This window comes from Drosophila simulans, unplaced genomic scaffold (genome assembly GCF_016746395.2).
Source record: "Drosophila simulans strain w501 unplaced genomic scaffold, Prin_Dsim_3.1 Segkk15_quiver_pilon, whole genome shotgun sequence".
Taxonomy (NCBI): domain Eukaryota; kingdom Metazoa; phylum Arthropoda; class Insecta; order Diptera; family Drosophilidae; genus Drosophila; species Drosophila simulans.
This window is the reverse complement of record NW_025416811.1, coordinates 1-27,642: the sequence shown is the minus strand read 5'-3', so window position 1 is coordinate 27,642 and position 27,642 is coordinate 1.

Below are 27,642 nucleotides of genomic sequence, written 5' to 3'. Positions count from 1 at the left end.
ATATACATGACTATATAGGCTAAGGTGTACACAAAATTTACTTCATAAAAATATTGACAATATCGAACTCGCGGAATCGATGTGGCATAAAGTAAATAAATGACAAGCTACACTCACACACATGCTAACAGCAGACTCCACACACACACATACATACACACGTTTCAGGGAGGAATACGGTGGAAAATTGCGCGCGCGCGAAGTACATTGAATTGGCGCTCGTGGGAAATCTCGAAATTTCCCGGGTCGCGCCGGCCCGACAGTGACAGGTGCGGCTGTCCCCCAACGCACGAAGGTTGGGCCGTACTCACAGCAGTAGGCACAGCTCCAAGGGTCCAGGGATTGCCCGCCGTCGACGATCTTCAGGGCCATGGGGCAGGACAGGGTGAGAGTAGGAATCAACTTTCTCTTCACTATTTTCTCTTCCTTCCGTGTTGTTGTGGAGGCTGACAAGTGCCAGTCACGTCAGCTGATCACGCAGTCAGCTGGGATAGCAGTGCTGGTAAACGGCAAAAGCTCCCAGGTCTGGCAGCGCTGGTCGGCTGCACGAGCCCCTGGCATAGGTGGCGCTTTCTACCCAGTGCACTCACTGACGAAAGTTGGCAGCTACGGAAGCCACCAAACGATCTGTTCTCCGGGCGTAGCATACATATATGGGCGGCCAACGGTTATCCTTGGCAACATCCCATGGAATCCCGGAGACAGACCCATGAATCGAGCAGGAGAGGCAGAAGATTAGTGTTAAAAGTCAAGGAGCAGACCAATAGCCAACCCCCCCCGCGTAGGCGGCACACTTTAAAATCGGGGCTCTGGCGACCGAGCTGGAGCGGTATATCTCCCACCGCAGCAACCTTTTTTTGCCCTGCTCACAACACCACCCCACCCAAAGCCCACGGCGCGTCTGACCCAAATTGGGCGGCTACGTGGCCTGTGCCTGTACTCTTGGCAGCCGGGCATCAGCAAAACTAAAACCCATTCTGCGTCTGTGCCAAGTTGGCCGGCAGAATGGTCTGCGTCTGCGCCGCATCGGCCGGCAGTGAACCTAAAACCTGGCGAGAGGTATAAAGCCGCAAACCTGGCAGTAGGAATAAAATGCAACAAAAATCAGAATGTCTGGAAAAAACAATATTACTCCAGGTGGCAGCCACATATGTGGAAATCCACCCTCGGCTAATCCCGAGGCTAGGGCACGGATTCTGGAGGCCCTACCCAACATTCCCCCCATCCCCGCCCCGACGGCGGCACACTTGGCCGTCGGAACAAGCAATGCAACAAGTGCAAGCAAAGAAGAGGAGAGCTTGGCGTTTGGAAAAAGGTCAAAGGTTTTAAGGACCCCACCCCAAAACCCGAGCGATGGCACCCCCAAGAGACCATTGGAGGCGACATCACCCCCTACCAGATCTCAACTAGCAAAGCGGGTCAAGACCCCCCAGCTAGAAATCGAGGAGATGGGAGAAATCCTGGACGACCTTCTGACGAAGGTCAACCTCAACGGGGTGAGGAGCATTAATCTGGCAATGAAGAACTCATTCGCCAGATTGAAGGAGCTCCAATTAAAGCTGCGCACTAGGCTGCCGGAGGCGGAGAAAACGAAGGTCGGACGTACGGCAAAAGCAGATGCTAGCCAACAGACCACCCCTAAGCTCCCATCCGGCCTCGAAGAACCGTGCAACTCTAAGGGCAGCCCTAAGCCAAAGGATCGCACGGCGCTGTCTGCGAAGAGAGCCCAGCGACCCGACCACCAGAAGGCTGCGGGACCCAAGCGCCTACCAAGGGCTCCGCCCCAAGCCACTGTAGCGGGAAAGAAGTCGCAACCAAACTTGCAGCAACCGCCCGGACCGCGCAAGAAGAGACCGCCGAGGGAGAGACCAGATGCGCTGGTTATCACCCCCACAGCTGGCTTACCTTACAGCGAGGTGCTGTCCCTGGTCACAAGAGGGCAGGACGCTAGGCTCAGGGCCATCGGGGAAAACGTAGCAAGGGTGAAGAGGACGGCCAAAGGCGAACTGCTCCTCGAACTACGTGCCTCAGCCCAAGACCTGACGCAGAAGCTCAAGATGGACATGGGAGCGGTGCTAGGTGACCGCGCCAGCCTTCGCGCGTTAACACAAACCAAGGTATTTGTGATTCGCGACCTCGACGAGCTCACCACGAAAGACGAGTTGAAGAGTGCCTTGGAGGCCCAGGCAGAGATCCCTGCAGCAGTCGTGGCTATCAAGAGCCTTCGGCAATCGCAGTACGGAGGGAAGACTGCGGTGATAGCAGTCCCAGCCAATCTGACGGACCCGCTGATCAAACGTGGCAAGCTGAGGGTAGGATGGTCCCAATGCTTGATCAAGGAGCTGGAGCCACGCCAAAGATGCTTCAGATGCCTGGAAGAAGGCCACATAGCGGCCCACTGCAGAAGCACCGTGGACAGAAGCCAGTGCTGCTTCAGATGCGGGACCGCGGGACACAAAGCCGCCGAGTGCCCTAATGAAGCTAAGTGCCTCTTGTGCGCAAACAGAGGTAGCCAAGCGACCAACCACCAAATGGGCACCCGGAAGTGCCCATTGGCGGGTAAAGGAGCACCAAAGGCACTGCAATGATGCGGCTGATTCAGCTAAACCTGAATCACTGCACGGCAGCCCAAGACCTGCTAGTGCAGACGGTGCGTGAACGCAGAGTGGAGCTCGCGCTACTTAGCGAGCCCTACCGAACGCCGGCTAGCCCAGACTGGGCCTTCGACCGCACCAAGAAAGCAGCGATCTGGAGGTGCAGCAGAGAAACCCAGCAAATAACCGATGTTCTTTCGGACATCGGATTTGTTAGGGCCAGGGTAGGCAGATGGTGGGTGTACAGCGTATACCTAGCCCCCAGCCTGACCCTAATCGCATTCAGCCGGGCACTGGACAGACTGGCAGCGGATGCTAGAGGCCGCACCCAGGTCCTAATAGCGGGCGACTTCAACGCATGGTCAGAGAGCTGGGGCAGCTCAACCACCAATGCGAGAGGCAGGATGGTGCTGGAGGCTTTCGCGACGTTGGACCTGGCTCTTCTTAACCATGGAAACCGGCACACGTTCAGGCGCGCCGGACTGGGCTCTGTGGTGGACCTCACCTTCACTAGCGGCTCGTCGTACAGGCTAGCGAGGTGGAGACTCAGCGAGGACTACACTGGCAGCGACCATCTGGCCATCATCTGCGACCTGGGAAGCCCACCCTCGTCCCAAGCCCAGACACCAGCCCAGGCCAGGATTAAATACAAGACGGACTCTCTGGACACGCAGGTGTTTCGAGAGCAGTTCCTACCCATGGCGAGCAGACAAGGAGCCGAGCAGACGGCAGTGGAGCTGATGAGACGGCTGAAGGCCGCGTGCGACGCCAGCATGCAATCGAGCAGGCTGCACAGCCGACAAAGAGCCCCTGTCTACTGGTGGAACCAGGAGATAGAGACGGCTCGTCGTGAGTGCCTCTCCGCCAGACGTCGCTACCAACGCGCGAGAGGTGCGGAGTCCTTTGCCGAACGCCAATCCGAATACAGAGCCCGCAAAAAAACGCTTAAGTTAGCCATAAGGGAGAGCAAGCGCAAATGCTTCCTCGACCTATGCGACTCTGCCGACAGCGACCCATGGGGAAGTGCCTACAAGGTGGTGGTCAAGAAGGCGTACACCAGGACTCCTAAGCTACTGGACCTAGCGATGCTCCGCAGTGTAGCGGAACACCTGTTCCCTGTGATGGATGGGTTACGCCCAGCCGACCCAGCCACAGGGGACCAAGTCGATTCCGACGCCACGGTCAGCAGTGACGAGATCCTGGAGCTGGCAAAACTGCTGAAGGACGGCAAGGCCCCCGGACCCGACGGCATTCCGAACAGGGCGCTTCGGCTTGCTCTCCAACTCCAGCCAGACTCGTTTGCGAAGGCATTCACCAAATGCCTGGAGGAAGGAGTTTTCCCGAGTTGCTGGAAAATCCAAAAGCTGCTTCTCCTCCCAAAACCAGGGAAACCACCCGAGGAGCCTTCATCGTTCCGGCCAATATGCCTCATCGATGGAACTGGCAAGCTCCTGGAGAAACTGGTGTGTATTCGGCTTGAGAGGGCTATCGCCGACGCGGGTGACCTCTCACGGTCCCAGTTCGGATTCAGGAAAGCGCGGTCCACCGTCGACGCTGTCAACAGAGTGGTCGAAGTAGCGGCCCAAGCAATCGACGGCACCAGATGGAAGGGTGGCAGCAAAGAGTACTGCCTCATGGTCACTCTAGACATCAGGAACGCCTTCAACACAGCGAGATGGGACCGGATCCTAGAAGCACTAATTGGCTTCAGCGTCCCAGCCTACCTAGTCAGGATCATACGCAGCTATTTTTCTGATCGGGTCTTACTGTGCGAGTCGTCGGAAGGCGTCTTCAGGCACCAGGTCACCGGTGGAGTCCCACAAGGCTCGGTCCTCGGCCCGCTTCTGTGGAACACCATGTACGACGGGATACTTCGTCTACCGCTGGTCGGGAGGAGCGAGATCGTAGGCTTCGCGGACGACGTGGCCTTGCTCGTTGTTGACAAGTATCCCGGCAAGGCCGAAGAAAGCTGCAACCAAAACATCAGGGCCATCGAACATTGGCTCAGTTCAATGGGGCTAGAGCTGGCGCCGGAGAAGACTGAGGCTGTCCTGATTAGCTCAAGGAAAGCGGTGGAGACGGCCACCGTCGAAGTAGGCTGTACCAAGGTGTCCTCCACTCGGGCAATCAAGTATCTGGGAGTCATGATAGACACCAGGCTTTCGTTCCGGGAACACCTTGCCTACGCTAACTCTAAAGCAGCAGGAGTAAATCGGGCGCTTTCAAACATAATGTTGAACTCCCGAGGCCCAAAACAGGCGAGCAGAAGGCTACTGACGAGCGTCACCCGAGCGACCATGCTATATGCCGCCCCGGTGTGGGCAAAAGCGCTTGGTACCGAAAGCTACGCCCAGGGCCTAAATGCTACCCACAGACTTTCGGCCTTACGTGTCTGCTGCGCCTTCAGAACAGTGTCTAACGCGGCGGCTTTGGTGATCGCAGGGATACCGCCTCTGGACCTGTTAGCGAAGGAAAACGAAGTGGTCTTCAACCAAACCCACGGTCGAAGACTCTCCCCCGGCGTCAAGAAGGCAATTCGAGCTGAAGCAAGGCAGCACACCCTGGAGTCATGGCAGCACAGGTGGACCAACGAGCCCAAGGGTCGCTGGACGCAGCAGCTGATACCCAACCTCAAGCCGTGGCTAGAGCGGAAGCACGGCGACATTACGTTCCACCTTACGCAGCTGATCAGCGGGCACGGCTGCTTTCGCAGCTACCTGATGCGCTTTGGACACGAGGATGCGGATGACTGTCCATGGTGTGGAGGTGGTCGGAGCGAAACAGCTGAGCATGTTCTCTTCTCGTGCGGTAAATACACTAGGGAACGGAGCTCCCTGGAAACCGTACTTGGCGGCAGACTGAATGCGGACAACCTAGTCCCATTCATGCTGCAGGGGGAGGCGGAATGGCAAGCGGTCAACAGCTTCGCCGCAGCGATAACCACCGAGCTCAGAAGAGCCGAGAGAGCCAGGAGGGTCCACGAGTGAGCAAATCCTGATCGTCCTCGCGAAGCAATGCTTCACGGCCATACCGCGGGGAGTCCTGGATTTGTCCTCATAAATGTTATATGTTGTATAGTATATAGTTTAGAATAAGGATTCAATAAACGAATTAAAAAAAAAAAAAAAAAAAACACACACGTATCAGGGAGACAAAAGATTATCCCAATTATCCACACACAATGAGAGAATAAGTAATTAAATTAGTAATTAAACTAAGCAAATGGAAAATTTTGCAAGTAAAAATTTTGCGCCCTCCTCCTCGATTCTCATTAGTGGCACGTAAGCTACACGGCACAGTGCAAATATAGTTTTTGTTTCTAGTATATATTTCTAGTGTTTGTCAAGTTAATATTTGTAACATATATTTACCGAATATTTTTAGAATATTTTTTTTGCGCCCTCCTCCTCGATTCTCATTAGTGGCTACACAGCACAGTGCAAATATATTTTTTGTTTATGGTATATATTTCTAGTGTTTGTCAACTTAATATTTGTACATATATTTACCGAATATTTTTAGAATATTTTTTTTGCGCCCTCCTCCTCGATTCTCATTAGTGGCACGTAAGCTACACGGCACAGTGCAAATATAGTTTTTGTTTATGGTATATTTTTCTAGTGTTTGTCAACTTAGTATTTTTAACATATAAATACCGAATATTTTTAGAATATTTTTTAAATATTACTAATTTAAATTTAACTAAGCAAATGGAAAATTTTGCAAATAAAAATTTTGCGCCCTTCGCTTCGATTCTCATTAGTGGCTAGTGGCTAAGCTACACGGCACAGTGCAAATATAGTATTTGTTCCTAGTATATATTTCTAGTGTTTTTTAACTTAATATTTTTAACATATATTTACCGAATATTTTTAGAATATTTTTAAGTAAACTTAATCTTTCTAGAATATTTTTAATTTATAATATTTGATCATTTTATATATAATGTTTTTTGAAATTATGTCAGTTCTAGTCTTGGACACGTCATCGTTAATGCTAATTAAAACGTATGCTGTTTACTAATAAAACTAAACTTGTAATAGTTTTGTTTTAATTTCATGTATCCTCTGGGAGCCAATAAGCTAGATGACCTGCGATGTAGTTTCAGGAGCTGCGCTGATGTAAAATCAGAACAAAGGATGTCGTAAATCAAGGACCAAAGAATAAAAGGTTCGTATCTAAATAATTCGTTATAGTTTTAAAATAAGTTCTTATGTTGTTTTGATTATAGACAATCAAAATAAAAAAATATTTAATATTAATTAGCGGTACTTAACTAGCAACATGAAATTTGAAACACGTGCTAATAGATATACATGACTTAATATGCTAAGGTGTACACAAAATTTACTTCATAAAAATATGAACAATATCGAATTTAACACAAAATTCCAATTCGAAGGAAATCTACGTACCAGAGATGGTATTCATATATTTATGACGTGGTCCATTTGATATTAAGTCAGTTCCATTCTTGGCCACGTCATCGTTAATGCTAAATAAAACTTATGCCCATTGTGTTTACAAATAACACTAAGCTTGTAATGGTTTTGTTTTAATTACATGTACCCTCTGGGAGCCAATAAGCTAGATGACCTGCGATGTAGTTTCAGGAGCTGCGCTGATGTAAAATCAGAACAAAGGATGTCGTAAATCAAGGACCGAAGAATAAGAGGTTCGTATCTAAATAATTCGTTATATTTCTAAAATAAGTTCTTAAGTTGTTTTGAAAATCGACAATCAAAATCAAAAAATATTTAATGATAATTAGCGGTTATTAACTACAACATGAAATTTAAAACAAATGCTAATGCTAATAACACATGACTAACGATGCTGAGGTGTACACAAAATTTACTTCATAAAAATATTAACAATATCGAATTTAACACAAAATTCCAATTCGTAGGAAATGTACGTACCACAGATGGTATTCATATATTGATGACGTGGTCCATTTGATATTATGTCAGTTCTAGTCTTGGCCACGTCATCGTTAATGCTAATTAAAACGTATGCTGTTTACTAATAACACTAAACTTGTAATGGTTTTGTTTTAATTTCATGTATCCTCTGGGAGCCAATAAGCTAGATGACCTGCGATGTAGTTTCAGGAGCTGCGCGGATGTAAGATTAGAACAAAGGATGTCGTATATCAAGGACCAAAGAATAAGAGGTTCGTAACTAAATAATTCGTTTTATTTTTAAACTAAGTTCTTATGTTGTTTTGACAATCGACAATCAAAATCAAAAAATATTTCATATTAATTAGCGGTAATTAACTAGCAACATGAAATTTAAAACAATGCTAATAGATATATGAAATGGTAAATTTTGCAAGTAAAAATTTTGCGCCCTCCTCCTCGATTCTCATTAATGGCAGGTAAGCTACACAGCACAGTGCAAATATAGTTTTTGTTTATGGTATATATTTCTAGTGTTTGTCAACTTAATATTTTTAACATATATTTACCGAATATTTTTAGAATATTTTTTTTAATCTTTCTAGTATATTTTTAATTTATAATATTTGATAATTTTATATATAATGTTTTTTGACATTAAGTCAGTTCAAGTCTTGGCCACGTCATTGTTAATGCTAAATAAAACTTATGCCCATTGTGTTTACAAATAACACTAAGCTTGTAATGGTTTTGTTTTAATTACATGTACCCTCTGGGAGCCAATAAGCTAGATGACCTGCGATGTAGTTTCAGGAGCTGCGCGGATGTAAGATTAGAACAAAGGATGTCGTAAATCAAGGACCAAAGAATAAGAGGTTCGTAACTAAATAATTCGTTATATTTTTAAACTAAGTTCTTATGTTGTTTTGATAATCGACAATCAAAATCAAAAAATATTTCATATTAATTAGCGGTAATTAACTAGAAACATGAAATTTAAAACAATGCTAATAGATATATGAAATGGTAAATTTTGCAAGTAAAAATTTTGCGCCCTCCTCCTCGATTCTCATTAATGGCACGTAAGCTACACAGCACAGTGCAAATATAGTTTTTGTTTATGGTATATATTTCTAGTGTTTGTCAACTTAATATTTTTAACATATATTTATCGAATATTTTTTGTTGCGCCCTCCTCCTTGATTCTCATTAGAGGCACGTAAGCTACACGGCACAGTGCAAATATAGTTTTTGTTTATGGTATATATTTCTAGTGCTTGTCAACTTAGTATTTTTAACATATATATACCGAATATTTTTAGAATATTTTTTTAAATATTACTAATTTAAATTAAACTAAGCAAATGGAAAATTCTGCGCCCTTTGCCTCGATTCTCATTAGTGGCAAGTAAGCTACACGGCACAGTGCAAATATAGTTTTTGTTTATGGTATATATTTCTAGTGCTTGTCAACTTAGTATTTTTAACATATATATACCGAATATTTTTAGAATATTTTTTAAATACTACTAATTTAAATTAAACTAAGCAAATGGAAAATTTTGCAAATAAAAATTTTGCGCCCTTCGCCTCGGTTCTCATTAGTGGCACGTAAGCTACACGGCACAGTGCAAATATAGATTTTGTTTTTAGTATATATATCTAGTGTTTGTCTAATTAATATTTTTAACATATATTTACCGAATATTTTTAGAATATTTTTCTTAATCTTTCTAGTATATTTTTAATTTATAATATTTGATAATTTTATATATAATGTTTTTTGAAATTAAGTCAGTTCAAGTCTTGGCCACGACATCGTTAATGCTAATTAAAACGTATGCTGTTTACTAATAAAACTAAACTTGTAATGGTTTTGTTTTAATTTCATGTATCCTCTGGGAGCCAATAAGCTAAAATCAGAACAAAGGATGTCGTAAATCAAGGACCAAAGAATAAGAGGTTCGTATCTAAATAAAGTGCTAAGATATACATGACTAAAGACGCTAAGGTGAACACAAAATTTACTTTTTTTACAGGAGCTGCGCGGATGTAAAATTAGAACGAAGGATGTCGTAAATCAAGGACCAAAGAATAAGAGGTTCGTATCTAAATAATTCGATATATTTTTAAAATAAGTTCTTATGTTGTTTTGATAATCGACAATCAAAATAAAAAAATATTTAAAATTAATCAGCGGTAATTAACTAGCAACATGATATTTAAAACAATTGCTAGTAGATATACATGACGATATATGCTAAGGTGTACACAAAATTTACTTCATAAAAATATTGACAATATCGAACTCGCGGAATCGATGTGGCATAAAATAAATAAATGACAAGCTACACTCCCACATATGCAAACAGCAGGCTCCACACACACACATACAGAAACACACTTCAGGGAGACAAAAGATTATCCCAAAGGCTGCAAACTGAAGATGGCACACACACACAATGAGAGAATAAGTAATTAAATTAGAAATTAAACTAAGCAAATAGAAAATTTTGCAAATAAAAATTTTGCGCCCTTCGCTTCGATTCTCATTAGTGGCTACTAGTCGCTAGTGGCTAAGCTGCACGGCACAGTGCAAATATAGTATTTGTTTCTATTATATATTTCTAGTGTTTGTCAACTTAATATTTTAACATATATTTAGCGAATATTTTTAGACTATTTTTAAGTAAACTTAATCTTTTTAGTATATTTTTAATTTATAATATTTGATCATTTTATATATAATGTTTTTTGAAATTATGTCAGTTCTAGTCTTGGACACGTCATCGTTAATGCTAATTAAAACGTATGCTGTTTACTAATAAAACTAAACTTGTAATAGTTTTGTTTTAATTTCATGTATCCTCTGAGAGCCAATAAGCTAGATGACCTGCGATGTAGTTTCAGGAGCTGCGCTGATGTAAAATCAAAACAAAGGATGTCGTAAATCAAGGACCAAAGAATAAGAGGTTCGTATCTAAATAATTCGTTATATTTTTGAAATAACTTCTTATGTTGTTTTGATTATACAATCAAAATCAAAAAATATTTATATTAATTAACGGTAATTAACTACAACATGAAATTTAAACAATGCTAATAGATATATACATGTAAATATGCTAAGGTGTCCACAAATTACTTCAAGACATGCAATATGGTTTATGTATAATTTCAGGTTGTCAACTTAATATTTACATAATTACCGAATATTTTAGAATATTATCGTATCTTCTAGTATATTTTAATTATAATATTTGATAATTGTATTTATGTTTTTTGACATTAAGTCAGTTCAAGTCTTGGCCACGTCATCGTTAATGCTAAATAAAACTTATGCCCATTGTGTTACAAATAACACTAAAGCTTGTAATGGTTTTGTTTAATTACATGTACCCTCTGGAGCCAATAAGCTAGATGACCTGCGATGTAGTTTCAGGAGCTGCGCTGATGTAAATTAGAACAAAGGATGTCGTAAATCAAGGACCAAAGAATAAGAGGTTCGTATCTAAATAATTCGTTATATTTTTAAAATAAGTTCTTATGTTGTTTTGATAATCGACAATCAAAATCAAAAAATATTTTCATATTAATTAGCGGTAATTAACTAGAAACATGAAATTTAAAACAATGCTAATAGATATATGAAATGGTAAATTTTGCAAAGTAAAAAATTTTGCGCCCTCCTCCTCGATTCTCATTAATGGCACGTAAGCTACACAGCACAGTGCAAATATAGTTTTTGTTTATGGTATATATTTCTTAGTGTTTGTCAGCTTAATATTTTTAACATATATTTACCGAATATTTTTTGTTGCGCCCTCCTCCTTGATTCTCATTAGAGGCACGTAAGCTACACGCACAGTGCAAATATAGTTTTTGTTTATGGTATATATTTCTAGTGTTTGTCAACTTAGTATTTTTAACATATATATACCGAATATTTTTAGAATATTTTTTAAATATTACTAATTTAAATTAAACTAAGCAAATGGAAAATTCTGCGCCCTTCGCCTCGATTCTCATTATGGCAAGTAAGCTACACAGCACAGTGCAAATATAGTTTTTGTTTATGGTATATATTTCTAGTGCTTGTCAACTTAGTATTTTTAACATATATATACCGAATATTTTAGAATATTTTTTAAATACTACTAATTTAAATTAAACTAAGCAAATGGAAAATTTTGCAAATAAAAATTTTGCGCCCTTCGCCTCGGTTCTCATTAGTGGCACGTAAGCTACCCGGCACAGTGCAAATATAGATTTTGTTTTTAGTATATATATCTAGTGTTTGTCTAATTAATATTTTTAACATATATTTACCGAATATTTTTAGAATATTTTTCTTAATCTTTCTAGTATATTTTTAATTTATAATATTTGATAATTTTATATATAATGTTTTTTGAAATTAAGTCAGTTCAAGTCTTGGCCACGACATCGTTAATGCTAATTAAAACGTATGCTGTTTACTAATAAAACTAAACTTGTAATGTTTGTTTTAATTTCATGTATCCTCTGGAGCCAATAGCTAAAATCAGAACAAAGGATGTCGTAAATCAAGGACCAAAGAATAGAGGTTCGTATCTAAATAAAGTGCTAAGATATACATGACTAAAGACGCTAAGGTGAACACAAAATTTACTTTTTTACAGAGCTGCGCGGATGTAAATTAGAACGAAGATGTCGTAAATCAAGGACCAAAGAATAAGAGGTTCGTATCTAAATAATTCGATATATTTTTAAAATAAGTTCTTATGTTGTTTTGATAATCGACAATCAAAATAAAAAAATATTTAAAATTAATCAGCGGTAATTAACTAGCAACATGATATTTAAAACAATTGCTAGTAGATATACATGACTATATATGCTAAGGTGTACACAAAATTTACTTCATAAAAATATTGACAATATCGAACTCGCGGAATCGATGTGGCATAAAATAAATAAAATGACAAGCTACACTCCCACATATGCAAACAGCAGGCTCCACACACACACATACAGAAACACACTTCAGGAGACAAAAGATTATCCCAAAGGCTGCAAACTGAAGATGCACACACACACAATGAGAGAATAAGTAATTTAAATTAGAAATTAAACTAAGCAAATAGAAAATTTTGCAAATAAAAATTTTGCGCCTTCGCTTCGATTCTCATTAGTGGCTACTAGTCGCTAGTGGCTAAGCTGCACGGCACAGTGCAAATATAGTATTTGTTTCTATTATATATTTCTAGTGTTTGTCAACTTAATATTTTTAACATATATTTAGCGAATATTTTTAGACTATTTTTAAGTAAACTTAATCTTTTTAGTATATTTTAATTATAATATTTGATCATTTATATATAATGTTTTTTGAAATTATGTCAGTTCTAGTCTTGGACACGTCATCGTTAATGCTAATTAAAACGTATGCTGTTTACTAATAAAACTAAACTTGTAATAGTTTTGTTTTAATTTCATGTATCCTCTGAGAGCCAATAAGCTAGATGACCTGCGATGTAGTTTCAGGAGCTGCGCTGATGTAAAATCAAAACAAAGGATGTCGTAAATCAAGGACCAAAGAATAAGAGGTTCGTATCTAAATAATTCGTTATATTTTGAAATAACTTCTTATGTTGTTTTGATTATAGACAATCAAAATCAAAAAATATTTAATATTAATTAGCGGTTATTAACTACAACATAAAAATTTATAACAATTGCTAATAGATATACATGACTAAATATGCTAAGGTGTACACAAAATTTACTTCATAAAAATATGAACAATATCGAATTTAACACAAAATTCCAATTCGAAGGAAATCTACGTACCAGAGATGGTATTCATATATTGATGACGTGGTCCATTTGATATTAAGTCAGTTCCATTCTTGGCCACGTCATCGTTAATGCTAAATAAAACGTATGCCCATTGTGTTTACAAATAACACTAAACTTGTAATGGTTTTGTTTTAATTACATGTACCCTCTGGGAGCCAATAAGCTAGATGACCTGCGATGTAGTTTCAGGAGCTGCGCTGATGTAAAATCAGAACAAAGTATGTCGTAAATCAAGGACCGAAGAATAAGAGGTTCGTATCTAAATAATTCGTTATATTTCTAAAATAAGTTCTTATGTTGTTTTGAAAATCGACAATCAAAATCAAAAAATATTTAATATTAATTAGCGGTTATTAACTACAACATGAAATTTAAAACAATTGCTAATAGATATACATGACTAAATATGCTAAGGTGAACACAAAATGTACTTCATAAAAATATTGACAATATCGAATTTAATATAAAATTCCAATTCGTAGGAAATCTACGTACCAGAGATGGTATTCATATATTGATGACATGTCCATTGATATTTAGTCAGTTCCATTCTTGGCCACGTCATCGTTAATGCTCATTAAAACTTATGCCCATTGTGTTTACAAATAACACTAAACTTGTAATTGGTTTTGTTTTAATTTCATGTACCCTCTGGGAGCCAATAAGCTAGATGACCTGCGATGTAGTTTCAGGAGCTGCGCGGATGTAAGATTTGAACAAAGGATGTCGTAAATCAAGGACCAAAGAATAAGAGGTTTGTAACTAAATAATTCGTTATATTTTTTAAAATAAGTTCATATGTTGTTTTGATAATCGACAATCAAAATCAAAAAATATTTCATATTAATTAGTTGGTAATTAACTAGCAACATGAAATTTAAAACAATTGCTAATAGATATATATGACTAAATATGCTAAGGTGTACACAAAAATTTACTTCATAAAAATATTGACAATATCGTATTTAATATAAAATTCCAATTCAAAGAACAAAGGATGTCGTAAATCAAGGACCAAAGAATAAGAGGTTCGTATCTAAATAATTCGTTATATTTTTAAAAAAAGTTCTAATGTTTTTTTAATAATCGACGATCAAAATCATAAAATATGTAATATTAATCCGCGGTAATTAACTAGCAACATGAAATTTAAAACAAATGCTAATGCTAATAACACATGACTAACGATGCTGAGGTGTACAACAAAATTTACTTATTTTATTGACAATATCGAACTCGCGGAATCGATGTGTCATAAAAATAAATAAATGACGAGCTACACTCACACATATGCAAACAGCAGTCTCCACACACACACATACAGACACACACTTCAGGGAGACAAAAGATTATCCCAAAGGCTGCAAACTGAAGACGGCACACACACACAATGAGAGAATAAGTAATTAAATTAGAAATTAAACTAAGCAAATGGAAAATTTAGCAAGTACAAATTTTGCGCCCTCCTCCTCGATTCTCATTAATGGCACGTAAGCTACACAGCACAGTGCAAATATAGTTTTTGTTTATGGTATATATATCTAGTGTTTGTCAACTTAATATTTTTAACATATATTTATCGAATATTTTTTGTTGCGCCCTCCTCCTCGATTCTCATTAGTGGCACGTAAGCTACACGGCTCAGTGCAAATATAGTTTTTGTTTATGGTATATATTTCTAGTGTTTGTCAACTTAGTATTTTTAACAAATATATACCGAATATTTTTAGAATATTTTTAAATATTACTAATTTACATTAAACTAAGCAAATGGAAAATTTAGCAAGTACAAATTTTGCGCCCTCCTCCTCGATTCTCATTAATGGCACGTAAGCTACACAGCACAGTGCAAATATAGTTTTTGTTTATGGTATATATTTCTAGTGTTTGTCAACTTAGTATTTTTAACAAATATATACCGAATAATTTTAGAATATTTTTTAAATATTACTAATTTAAATTAAACTAAGCAAATGGAAAATTTTGCAAATAAAAATTTTGCGCCCTTCGCCTCGATTCTCATTAGTGGCAAGTAAGCTACACGGCACAGCGCAAATATAGTTTTTGTTTATGGTATATATTTCTAATGTTTGTCAACTTAGTATTTTTAACATATATATACCGAATATTTTAGAATATTTTTTAAATATTACTAATTAACATTAAACTAAGCAAATGGAAACAAAATATGCTACTGTGAAAGTTATAATGGTTTAGTTTCATTATAAGATCCCTCTGGAAGCCAATACGCTAGATGACCTACGATGTAATATTAGGAGCTATCCGAATATACAATCAGCGAAAAGGATGGCACACACACACAATGAGAGAATAAGTAATTAAATTAGAAATTAAACTAAGCAAATAGAAAATTTTGCAAATAAAAATTTTGCGCCCTTCGCTTCGATTCTCATTAGTGGCTACTAGTCGCTAGTGGCTAAGCTGCACGGCACAGTGCAAATATAGTATTTGTTTCTATTATATATTTCTAGTGTTTGTCAACTTAATATTTTTAACATATATTTAGCGAATATTTTTAGACTATTTTTAAGTAAACTTAATCTTTTTAGTATATTTTTAATTTATAATATTTGATCATTTTATATATAATGTTTTTTGAAATTATGTCAGTTCTAGTCTTGGACACGTCATCGTTAATGCTAATTAAAACGTATGCTGTTTACTAATAAAACTAAACTTGTAATAGTTTTGTTTTAATTTCATGTATCCTCTGAGAGCCAATAAGCTAGATGACCTGCGATGTAGTTTCAGGAGCTGCGCTGATGTAAAATCAAAACAAAGGATGTCGTAAATCAAGGACCAAAGAATAAGAGGTTCGTATCTAAATAATTCGTTATATTTTTGAAATAACTTCTTATGTTGTTTTGATTATAGACAATCAAAATCAAAAAATATTTAATATTAATTAGCGGTTATTAACTACAACATAAAATTTATAACAATTGCTAATAGATATACATGACTAAATATGCTAAGGTGTACACAAAATTTACTTCATAAAAATATGAACAATATCGAATTTAACACAAAATTCCAATTCGAAGGAAATCTACGTACCAGAGATGGTATTCATATATTGATGACGTGGTCCATTTGATATTAAGTCAGTTCCATTCTTGGCCACGTCATCGTTAATGCTAAATAAAACGTATGCCCATTGTGTTTACAAATAACACTAAACTTGTAATGGTTTTGTTTTAATTACATGTACCCTCTGGGAGCCATAAGCTAGATGACCTGCGATGTAGTTTCAGGAGCTGCGCTGATGTAAAATCAGAACAAAGTATGTCGTAAATCAAGGACCGAAGAATAAGAGGTTCGTATCTAAATAATTCGTTATATTTCTAAAATAAGTTCTTATGTTGTTTTGAAAATCGACAATCAAAATCAAAAATATTTAATGATAATTAGCGGTTATTAACTACAACATGAAATTTAAAACAATTGCTAATAGATATACATGACTAAATATGCTAAGGTGAACACAAAATGTACTTCATAAAAATATTGACAATATCGAATTTAATATAAAATTCCAATTCGTAGGAAATCTACGTACCAGAGATGGTATTCATATATTGATGACATGGTCCATTTGATATTTAGTCAGTTCCATTCTTGGCCACGTCATCGTTAATGTCATTAAAACTTATGCCCATTGTGTTTACAAATAACACTAAACTTGTAATGGTTTTGTTTTAATTTCATGTACCCTCTGGGAGCCAATAAGCTAGATGACCTGCGATGTAGTTTCAGGAGCTGCGCGGATGTAAGATTTGAACAAAGGATGTCGTAAATCAAGGACCAAAGAATAAGAGGTTTGTAACTAAATAATTCGTTATATTTTTAAAATAAGTTCATATGTTGTTTTGATAATCGACAATCAAAATCAAAAAATATTTCATATTAATTAGTGGTAATTAACTAGCAACATGAAATTTAAAACAATTGCTAATAGATATATATGACTAAATATGCTAAGGTGTACACAAAATTTACTTCATAAAAATATTGACAATATCGTATTTAATATAAAATTCCAATTCAAAGAACAAAGGATGTCGTAAATCAAGGACCAAAGAATAAGAGGTTCGTATCTAAATAATTCGTTATATTTTTAAAAAAAGTTCTAATGTTTTTTTAATATCGACGATCAAAATCATAAAATATGTAATATTAATCCGCGGTAATTAACTAGCAACATGAAATTTAAAACAAATGCTAATGCTAATAACACATGACTAACGATGCTGAGGTGTACACAAAATTTACTTATTTTATTGACAATATCGAACTCGCGGAATCGATGTGTCATAAAATAAATAAATGACGAGCTACACTCACACATATGCAAACAGCAGTCTCCACACACACACATACAGACACACACTTCAGGGAGACAAAAGATTATCCCAAAGGCTGCAAACTGAAGACGGCACACACACACAATGAGAGAATAAGTAATTAAATTAGAAATTAAACTAAGCAAATGGAAAATTTAGCAAGTACAAATTTTGCGCCCTCCTCCTCGATTCTCATTAATGGCACGTAAGCTACACAGCACAGTGCAAATATAGTTTTTGTTTATGGTATATATATCTAGTGTTTGTCAACTTAATATTTTTAACATATATTTATCGAATATTTTTTGTTGCGCCCTCCTCCTCGATTCTCATTAGTGGCACGTAAGCTACACGGCTCAGTGCAAATATAGTTTTTGTTTATGGTATATATTCTAGTGTTTGTCAACTTAGTATTTTTAACAAATATATACCGAATATTTTTAGAATATTTTTTAAATATTACTAATTTACATTAAACTAAGCAAATGGAAAATTTAGCAAGTACAAATTTTGCGCCCTCCTCCTCGATTCTCATTAATGGCACGTAAGCTACACAGCACAGTGCAAATATAGTTTTTGTTTATGGTATATATTTCTAGTGTTTGTCAACTTAGTATTTTTAACAAATATATACCGAATAATTTTAGAATATTTTTTAAATATTACTAATTTAAATTAAACTAAGCAAATGGAAAATTTTGCAAATAAAAATTTTGCGCCCTTCGCCTCGATTCTCATTAGTGGCAAGTAAGCTACACGGCACAGCGCAAATATAGTTTTTGTTTATGGTATATATTTCTAATGTTTGTCAACTTAGTATTTTTAACATATATATACCGAATATTTTTAGAATATTTTTAAATATTACTAATTAACATTAAACTAAGCAAATGGAAACAAAATATGCTACTGTGAAAGTTATAATGGTTTAGTTTCAATTATAAGATCCCTCTGGAAGCCAATACGCTAGATGACCTACGATGTAATATTAGGAGCTATCCGAATATACAATCAGCGAAAAGGATGTCATAAATCAAGGACCAAAGAATAAGAGGTTTATATCTAAATAATTCGTTATATTTTTAAAATAAGTTTTTATGGTGTTTTGATTATAGACAATCAAAATCAATAAATATTTTATATTAATTAGCGGTAATTAACTAGCAACATGAAATTTAAAACATTTGCTAATAGATATACATGACTAAAGACGCTAATGTGAACACAAAATTTACTTCATAAAAGTATTGACAATATCAAATGTAATATAAATTCCAATTCGTAGGAAATCTACGTCCCAGAGACGGTATTCATATATTGATGACGTGGTCCATTTGATATTAAGTCAGTTCTATTCTTGGCCACGTCATTGTTAATGCTAATTAAAACGTATGCTGTTTACTAATAAAACTAAACTTGTAATGGTTTTGTTTTAATTTCATGTACCCTCTGGGAGCCAATAAGCTAGATGACCTGCGATGTCGTTTCAGGAGCTGCGCTTATGTAAAATCAGAACAAAGGATGTCGTAAATCAGGACCAAAGAATAAGAGGTTCGTATCTAAATAATTCGTTATATTTCTAAATAAGTTCTTATGTTGTTTTGAAAATCGACAATCAAAATCAAAAAATATTTAATATTAATTAGCGGTTATTAACTACAACATGGCCACGTCATACAACTTCTTGGTCACGTCATCGTTAATGCTAATTAAAACTTATGCCCATTGTGTTTACAAATAACACTTAACTTGTAATGGTTTTGTTTTAATTTCATGTACCCTCTGGGAGCCAATAAGCTAGATGACCTACGATGTAGTTTCAGGAGCTGCGCGGATGTAAAATTAGAACAAAGGATGTCGTAAATCAAGGACCAAAGAATAAGAGGTTCGTAACTAAATAATTCGTTATATTTTTAAAATAAGTTCTTATGTTGTTTTGATAATCGACAATCAAAATCAAAAAAATATTTCATATTAATTAGCGGTAATTAAATAGCAACATGAAATTTAAAACAATTGCTAATACATGACTAATGATGCTGAGGTGAACACAAAATTTACTTCATAAAATTATTGACAATATCGAATTTAATATAAAATTCCAATTCGTAGGAAATCTGCGTCCCAGAGACGGTATTCATATATTGATGACGTGGTCCACTTGATATTAAGTCAGTTCCATTCTTGGCCACGTCATCGTTAATGCTAATTAAGACTTATGCCCATTGTGTTTACAAATTACACTAAACTTGTAATGGTTTTGTTTTAATTTCATGTACCCTCTGGGAGCCAATAAGCTAGATGACCTGCGATGTAGTTTCAGGAGCTGCGCGGATGTCAAATTAGAACAAAAGATGTCGTAAATCAAGGACCAAAGAATAAGAGGTTCGTAACTAAATAATTCGTTATATTTTTAAAATAAGTTCTTATGTTGTTTTGATAATCGACAATCAAAATCAAAAAATATTTCATATTAATTAGCGGTAATTAACTAGCAACATGAAATTTAAAACAATTGCTAATAGATATACATGACTAAATATGCTAAGGTGTACACAAAACTTACTTCATAAAAATATTGACAATATCGAACTCGCGGAATCGATGTGGCATAAAATAAATAAATGACAAGCTACACTCCCACATATGCAAACAGCAGGCTCCACACACACACATACAGACACACACTTCAGGGAGACAAAAGATTATCCCAAAGGCTGCAAACTGAAGATGGCACACACACACAATGAGAGAATAAGTAATTAAATTAGAAATTAAACTAAGCAAATGGAAAATTGTATAGTATATATTTCTAGTGTTGTTAACTTAGTATTTTTAACATATATATACCGAATATTTTTAGAATATTTTTTAAATATTACTAATTTAAATTAAACTAAGCAAATGGAAATTTTGCAAATAAAAATTTTGCGCCCTTCGCCTCGGTTCTCATTAGTGGCACGTAAGCTACACGGCACTGTGCAAATATAGATTTTGTTTTTAGTATATATATGTAGTGTTTGTCAAATTAATATTTTTAACATATATTTACCGAATATTTTAGAATATTTTAAAGTAAACTTAATCTTTCTAGTATATTTTTAATTTATAATATTTGATAATTTTATATATAATGTTTTTGAAATTAAGTCAGTTCTAGTCTTGGCCACGACATCGTTAATGATCGTTAATTAAAACGTATGCCGTTTACTAATAAAACTAAACTTGTAATGGTTTTGTTTTTAATTTCATGTATCCTCTGGGAGCCAATAAGCTAGATGACCTGCGATATAGTTTCAGGAGCTGCGCTGATGTAAAATCAGAACAAAGGATGTCGTAAATCAAGGACCAAAGAATAAGAGGTTTATATATAAAAATAATTCGTTATATTTTTAAAATAAGTTCTTATGTTGTTTTGATATAGACTTATATAGACAATCAAAATCAAAAAAATATTTAATATTAATTAGCGGTAATTAACTAGCAACATGAAATTTAAAACATTGCTAATAGATATACATGATTAAACATGCTAAGATCTACACAAAATGTACTTCATAAAAATATTATCAATATCGAATTTAACAGAAAATTCCAATTCGAAGGAAATGTATGTACCAGAGATGGTATTCATATATTGATGACGTGGTCCATTTGATATTAAGTCAGTTCCATTCTTGGCCACGTCATCGTTAATGCTAATTAAGACTTATGCCCATTGTGTTTACAAATTACACTAAACTTGTAATGGTTTTGTTTTAATTCATGTACCCTCTGGGAGCCAATAAGCTAGATGACCTGCGATGTAGTTTCAGGAGCTGCGCGGGATGTCAAATTAGAACAAAGGATGTCGTAAATCAAGGACCAAAGAATAAGAGGTTCGTAACTAAATAATTCGTTATATTTTTAAAATAAGTTCTTATGTTGTTTTGATAATCGACAATCAAAAATCAAAAAAATATTTCATATTAATTAGCGGTAATTAACTAGCAACATGAAATTTAAAAACAATTGCTAATAGATATACATGACTAAATATGCTAAGGTGTACACAAAACTTACTTCATAAAAATATTGACAATATCGAACTCGCGGAATCGATGTGGCATAAATAAATAAATGACAAGCTACACTCCCACATATGCAAACAGCAGGCTCCACACACACACATACAGACAACACCTTCAGGGAGACAAAAGATTATCCCAAAGGCTGCAAACTGAAGATGGCACACACACACAATGAGAGAATAAGTAATTAAATTAGAAATTAAACTAAGCAAATGGAAAATTTTATAGTATATATTTCTAGTGTTTGTTAACTTAGTATTTTTAACATATATATACCGAATATTTTTAGAATATTTTTTAAATATTACTAATTTAAATTAAACTAAGCAAATGGAAAATTTTGCAAATAAAAATTTTGCGCCCTTCGCCTCGGTTCTCATTAGTGGCACGTAAGCTACACGGCACTGTGCAAATATAGATTTTGTTTTTAGTATATATATCTAGTGTTTGTCAAATTAATATTTTTAACATATATTTACCGAATATTTTTAGAATATTTTAAAGTAAACTTAATCTTTCTAGTATATTTTTAATTTATAATATTTGATAATTTTATATATAATGTTTTTTGAAATTAAGTCAGTTCTAGTCTTGGCCACGACATCGTTAATGATCGTTAATTAAAACGTATGCCGTTTACTAATAAAACTAAACTTGTAATGGTTTTGTTTTAATTTCATGTATCCTCTGGGAGCCAATAAGCTAGATGACCTGCGATATAGTTTCAGGAGCTGCGCTGATGTAAAATCAAACAAAGGATGTCGTAAATCAAGGACCAAAGAATAAGAGGTTTATATATAAAAATAATTCGTTATATTTTTAAAATAAGTTCTTATGTTGTTTTGATATAGACTTATATAGACAATCAAAATCAAAAAATATTTAATATTAATTACGGTAATTAACTAGCAACATGAAATTTAAAACAATTGCTAATAGATATACATGATTAAACATGCTAAGATCTACACAAAATGTACTTCATAAAAATATTATCAATATCGAATTTAACACAAAATTCCAATTCATAGGAAATCTACGTACCAGAGATTGTATTCATATATTGATGACGTGGTCCATTTGATATTAAGTCAGTTCTATTCCTGGCCACGTCATTGTTAATGCTAATTAAAACGTATGCTGTTTACTAATAAAACTAAACTTGTAATGGTTTTTGTTTTAATTTCATGTACCCTCTGGGAGCCAATAAGCTAGATGACCTGCGATGTCGTTTCAGGAGCTGCGCGGATGTAAAATTTGCACAAAGGATGTCGTAAATCAAGGACTAAAGAATAAGAGGTTCGTGTTTAAATAATTCGTTATATTTTTAAAATAGGTTCTTAATAAGGTTCTTCTTGATAATCGACAATCAAAATCAAAAAAATATTTAATATTAATTAGCGGTAATAAACTAACAATATGAAATTTAAAACAATTGCTAATAGATAGCATGACTAAATATGCTAAGGTGTACACAAAATGTGCTTCATAAAAATATTAACAATATCGAATTTAACAGAAAATTCCTATTCGTAGGAAATCTACGTCGTAAATAATTCGTTATATTCTAAAATAAGTTCTTATGTTGTTTTGAAAATCGACAATCAAAATCAAAAAAATATTTAATATTATCGTTATATTTTTAAAATAAGTAAGTACTTATGTTGTTTTGATAATCGGCAATCAAACTCAAAAAATATTAAATATTAATTAGCGGTTTTTAACTACAACATGAAATTTATAACAATTGCTAATAAATATACATAACAAAACATTCTATGGTGAAACTTATCATGGTTTAGTTTCAATTATAAGTTCCCTCTGAAAGCCAATACGACAGATGACCTACGATGTAATATTGGGAGCTATCCGAATGTACAATCAGCGAAAATGATGTCTTAATCAAGGACCATAAATAAGAGGTTCGTATCTAAATAATTCGATATATTTTTAAAATAAGATCTTATGTTGTTTTCATAATCGACAATCAAAATCAAAAAATATTTAATATTAACTAGCGGTACTTAACTAGCAACATGAAATTTGAAACACTTGCATATACATGACTAATGATGCTGAGGTGAACACAAAATTTACTTCATAAAATTATTGACAATATCGAATTTAATATAAAATTCCAATTCATAGGAAATCTACGTACCAGAGATTGTATTCATATATTGATGACGTGGTCCATTTGATATTAAGTCAGTTCTATTCTTGGCCACGTCTTTGTTAATGCTAATTAAAACGTATGCTGTTTACTAATAAAACAAAACTTGTAATGGTTTTGTTTTAATTTCATGTACCCTCTGGGAGCCAAAAAGCTAGATGACCTGCGATGTCGTTTCAGGAGCTGCGCGGATGTAAAATTTGCACAAAGGATGTCGTAAATCAAGGACTAAAGAATAAGAGGTTCGTGTTTAAATAATTCGTTATATTTTTAAAATAGGTTCTTAAGTTGTTTTGATAATCGACAATCAAAATCAAAAAATATTTAATATTAATTAGCGGTAATTAACTAGCAATATGAAATTTAAAACAATTGCTAATAGATAACATGACTAAATATGCTAAGGTGTACACAAAATGTGCTTCATAAAAATATTAACAATATCGAATTTAACAGAAAATTCCTATTCGTAGGAAATCTACGTCGTAAATAATTCGTTATATTTCTAAAATAAGTTCTTATGTTGTTTTGAAAATCGACAATCAAAATCAAAAAATATTTTATATTAATTAGCGGTTATTAACTACAACATGAAATTTATAACAATTGCTAATATACATATATTGGCCTTATTAGTATTATATATTAGCATTTTTAGTAGCATATATACATAACAAAATATGCTACTGTGAAAGTTATAATGGTTTAATTTCAATTATAAGTTCCCTCTGGAAGCCAATACGCTAGATGACCTACGATGTTGTTTCAGGAGCTGCGCGGATGTAAAATTAGAACAAAGGATGTCGTAAATCAAGGACCAAAGAATAAGAGGTTCGTAACTAAATAATTCGTTATATTTTTAAAATAAGTTCTTATGTTGTTTTGATAATCGACAATCAAAATCAAAAAAATATTTCATATTAATTAGCGGTAATTAACTAGCAATATGAAATTTAAAACAATTGCTAATACATGACTAATGATGCTGAGGTGAATACAAAATTTACTTCATAAAATTATTGACAATATCGAATTTAATATAAAATTCCAATTCGTAGGAAATCTACGTCCCAGAGACGGTATTCATATATTGATGACGTGGTCCATTTGATATTAAGTCAGTTCCATTCTTGGCCACGTCATCGTTAATGCTAATTAAAACTTATGCCCATTGTGTTTACAAATAACACTAAACTTGTAATGGTTTTGTTTTAATTTCATGTACCCTTTGGGAGCCAATAAGCTAGATGACCTGCGATGTAGTTTCAGGAGCTGCGCGGACGTAAAATTAGAACAAAGAATGTCGTAAATCAAGGACCAAAGAATAAGAGCTTCGTATCTAAATAATTCGTTATATTTTTAAAATAACTTCTAATTTTGTTTTGATAATCGGCAATCAAACTCAAAAAATATTAAATATTAATTAGCGGTTTTTAACTACAACATGAAATTTATAACAATTGCTAATAAATATACATAACAAAACATTCTATGGTGAAACTTATCATGGTTTAGTTTCAATTATAAGTTCCCTCTGAAAGCCAATACGACAGATGACCTACGATGTAATATTGGGAGCTATCCGAATGTACAATCAGCGAAAATGATGTCTTAATCAAGGACCAAAGAATAAGAGGTTCGTATCTAAATAATTCGATATATTTTTAAAATAAGTTCTTATGTTGTTTTCATAATCGACAATCAAAATCAAAAAATATTTAATATTTACTAGCGGTACTTAACTAGCAACATGAAATTTGAAACACTTGCATATACATGACTAATGATGCTGAGGTGAACACAAAATTTACTTCATAAAATTATTGACAATATCGAATTTAATATAAAATTCCAATTCATAGGAAATCTACGTACCAGAGATTGTATTCATATATTGATGACGTGGTCCATTTGATATTAAGTCAGTTCTATTCCTGGCCACGTCATTGTTAATGCTAATTAAAACGTATGCTGTTTACTAATAAAACTAACTTGTAATGGTTTTGTTTTAATTTCATGTACCCTCTGGGAGCCAATAAGCTAGATGACCTGCGATGTCGTTTCAGGAGCTGCGCGGATGTAAAATTTGCACAAAGGATGTCGTAAATCAAGGACTAAAGAATAAGAGGTTCGTGTTTAAATAATTCGTTATATTTTTAAAATAGGTTCTTAATAAGGTTCTTCTTGATAATCGACAATCAAATCAAAAAATATTTAATATTAATTAGCGGTAATTAACTAGCAATATGAAATTTAAAACAATTGCTAACAGATAACATGACTAAATATGCTAAGGTGTACACAAAATGTGCTTCATAAAAATATTAACAATATCGAATTTAACAGAAAATTCCTATCGTATGAAATCTACGTCGTAAATAATTCGTTATATTTCTAAAATAAGTTCTTATGTTGTTTTGAAAATCGACAATCAAAATCAAAAAATATTTAATATTATCGTTATATTTTAAAATAAGTAAGTACTTATGTTGTTTTGATAATCGGCAATCAAACTCAAAAAATATTAAATATTAATTAGCGGTTTTTAACTACAACATGAAATTTATAACAATTGCTAATAAATATACATAACAAAACATTCTATGGTGAAACTTATGATGGTTTAGTTTCAATTATAAGTTCCCTCTGAAAGCCATACGACAGATGACGATGTAATATTGGGAGCTATCGAATGTACAATCAGCGAAAAATGATGTCTTAATCAAGGATCAAAGAATAAGAGGTTCGTATCTAAATAATTCGATAAATTTTTAAAATAAGTTCTTATGTTGTTTTCATAATCGACAATCAAAATCAAAAAATGTTTAATATTAACTAGCGGCACTTAACTAGCAACTTGAAATTTGAGACACTTGCTAATACATGACTAATGATGCTGAGGTGAACACAAAATTTACTTCATAAAATTATTGACAATATCGAACTCGCGGACTCGATGTGTCATAAAATAAATATATGACAAAGCTATACTCACACACATGCAAACAGCAGACTCCAACACACACATACAGACACACACTTCAGGGAGACAAAAGATTCAGCTGCAAGCTGAAGATGGCACACACACACAATGAGAGAATTAGTAATTAAATTAGATATTAAACTAAGCAAATGGAAATTTTGCAAGTAAAAATTTTGCGCCCTCCTCCTCGATTCTCATTAGTGGCACTTAAGCTACACGGCACAGTGCAAATATAGTTTTTGTTTCTAGTATATATTTCTAGTGTTTGTCAACTTAATATTTGTAACATATATTTTCTGAATATTTTTAGAATTTTTTTTTGCGCCCTCCTCCTCGATTCTCATTAGTGGCACGTAAGCTACACGGCACAGTGCAAATATAGTTTTTTGTTTATGGTATATATTTCTAGTGTTTGTCAACTTAATATTTTTAACATATATTTACCGAATATTTTAGAATATTTTTAAGTAAACTTAATCTTTCTAGTATATTTTTAATTTATAATATTTGATAATTTATATATAATGTTTTTTGAAATTAAGTCAGTTCTAGTCTTGGCCACGTCATCGTTAATGATAATTAAAACGTATGCTGTTTAGTAATAAAACTAAACTTGTAATGGTTTGTTTTAATTTCATGTACCATCTGAAAGCCAATGCGCCAGATGACCTACGATGTAATATTGGGAGCTATCCGAATGTACAATCAGCGAA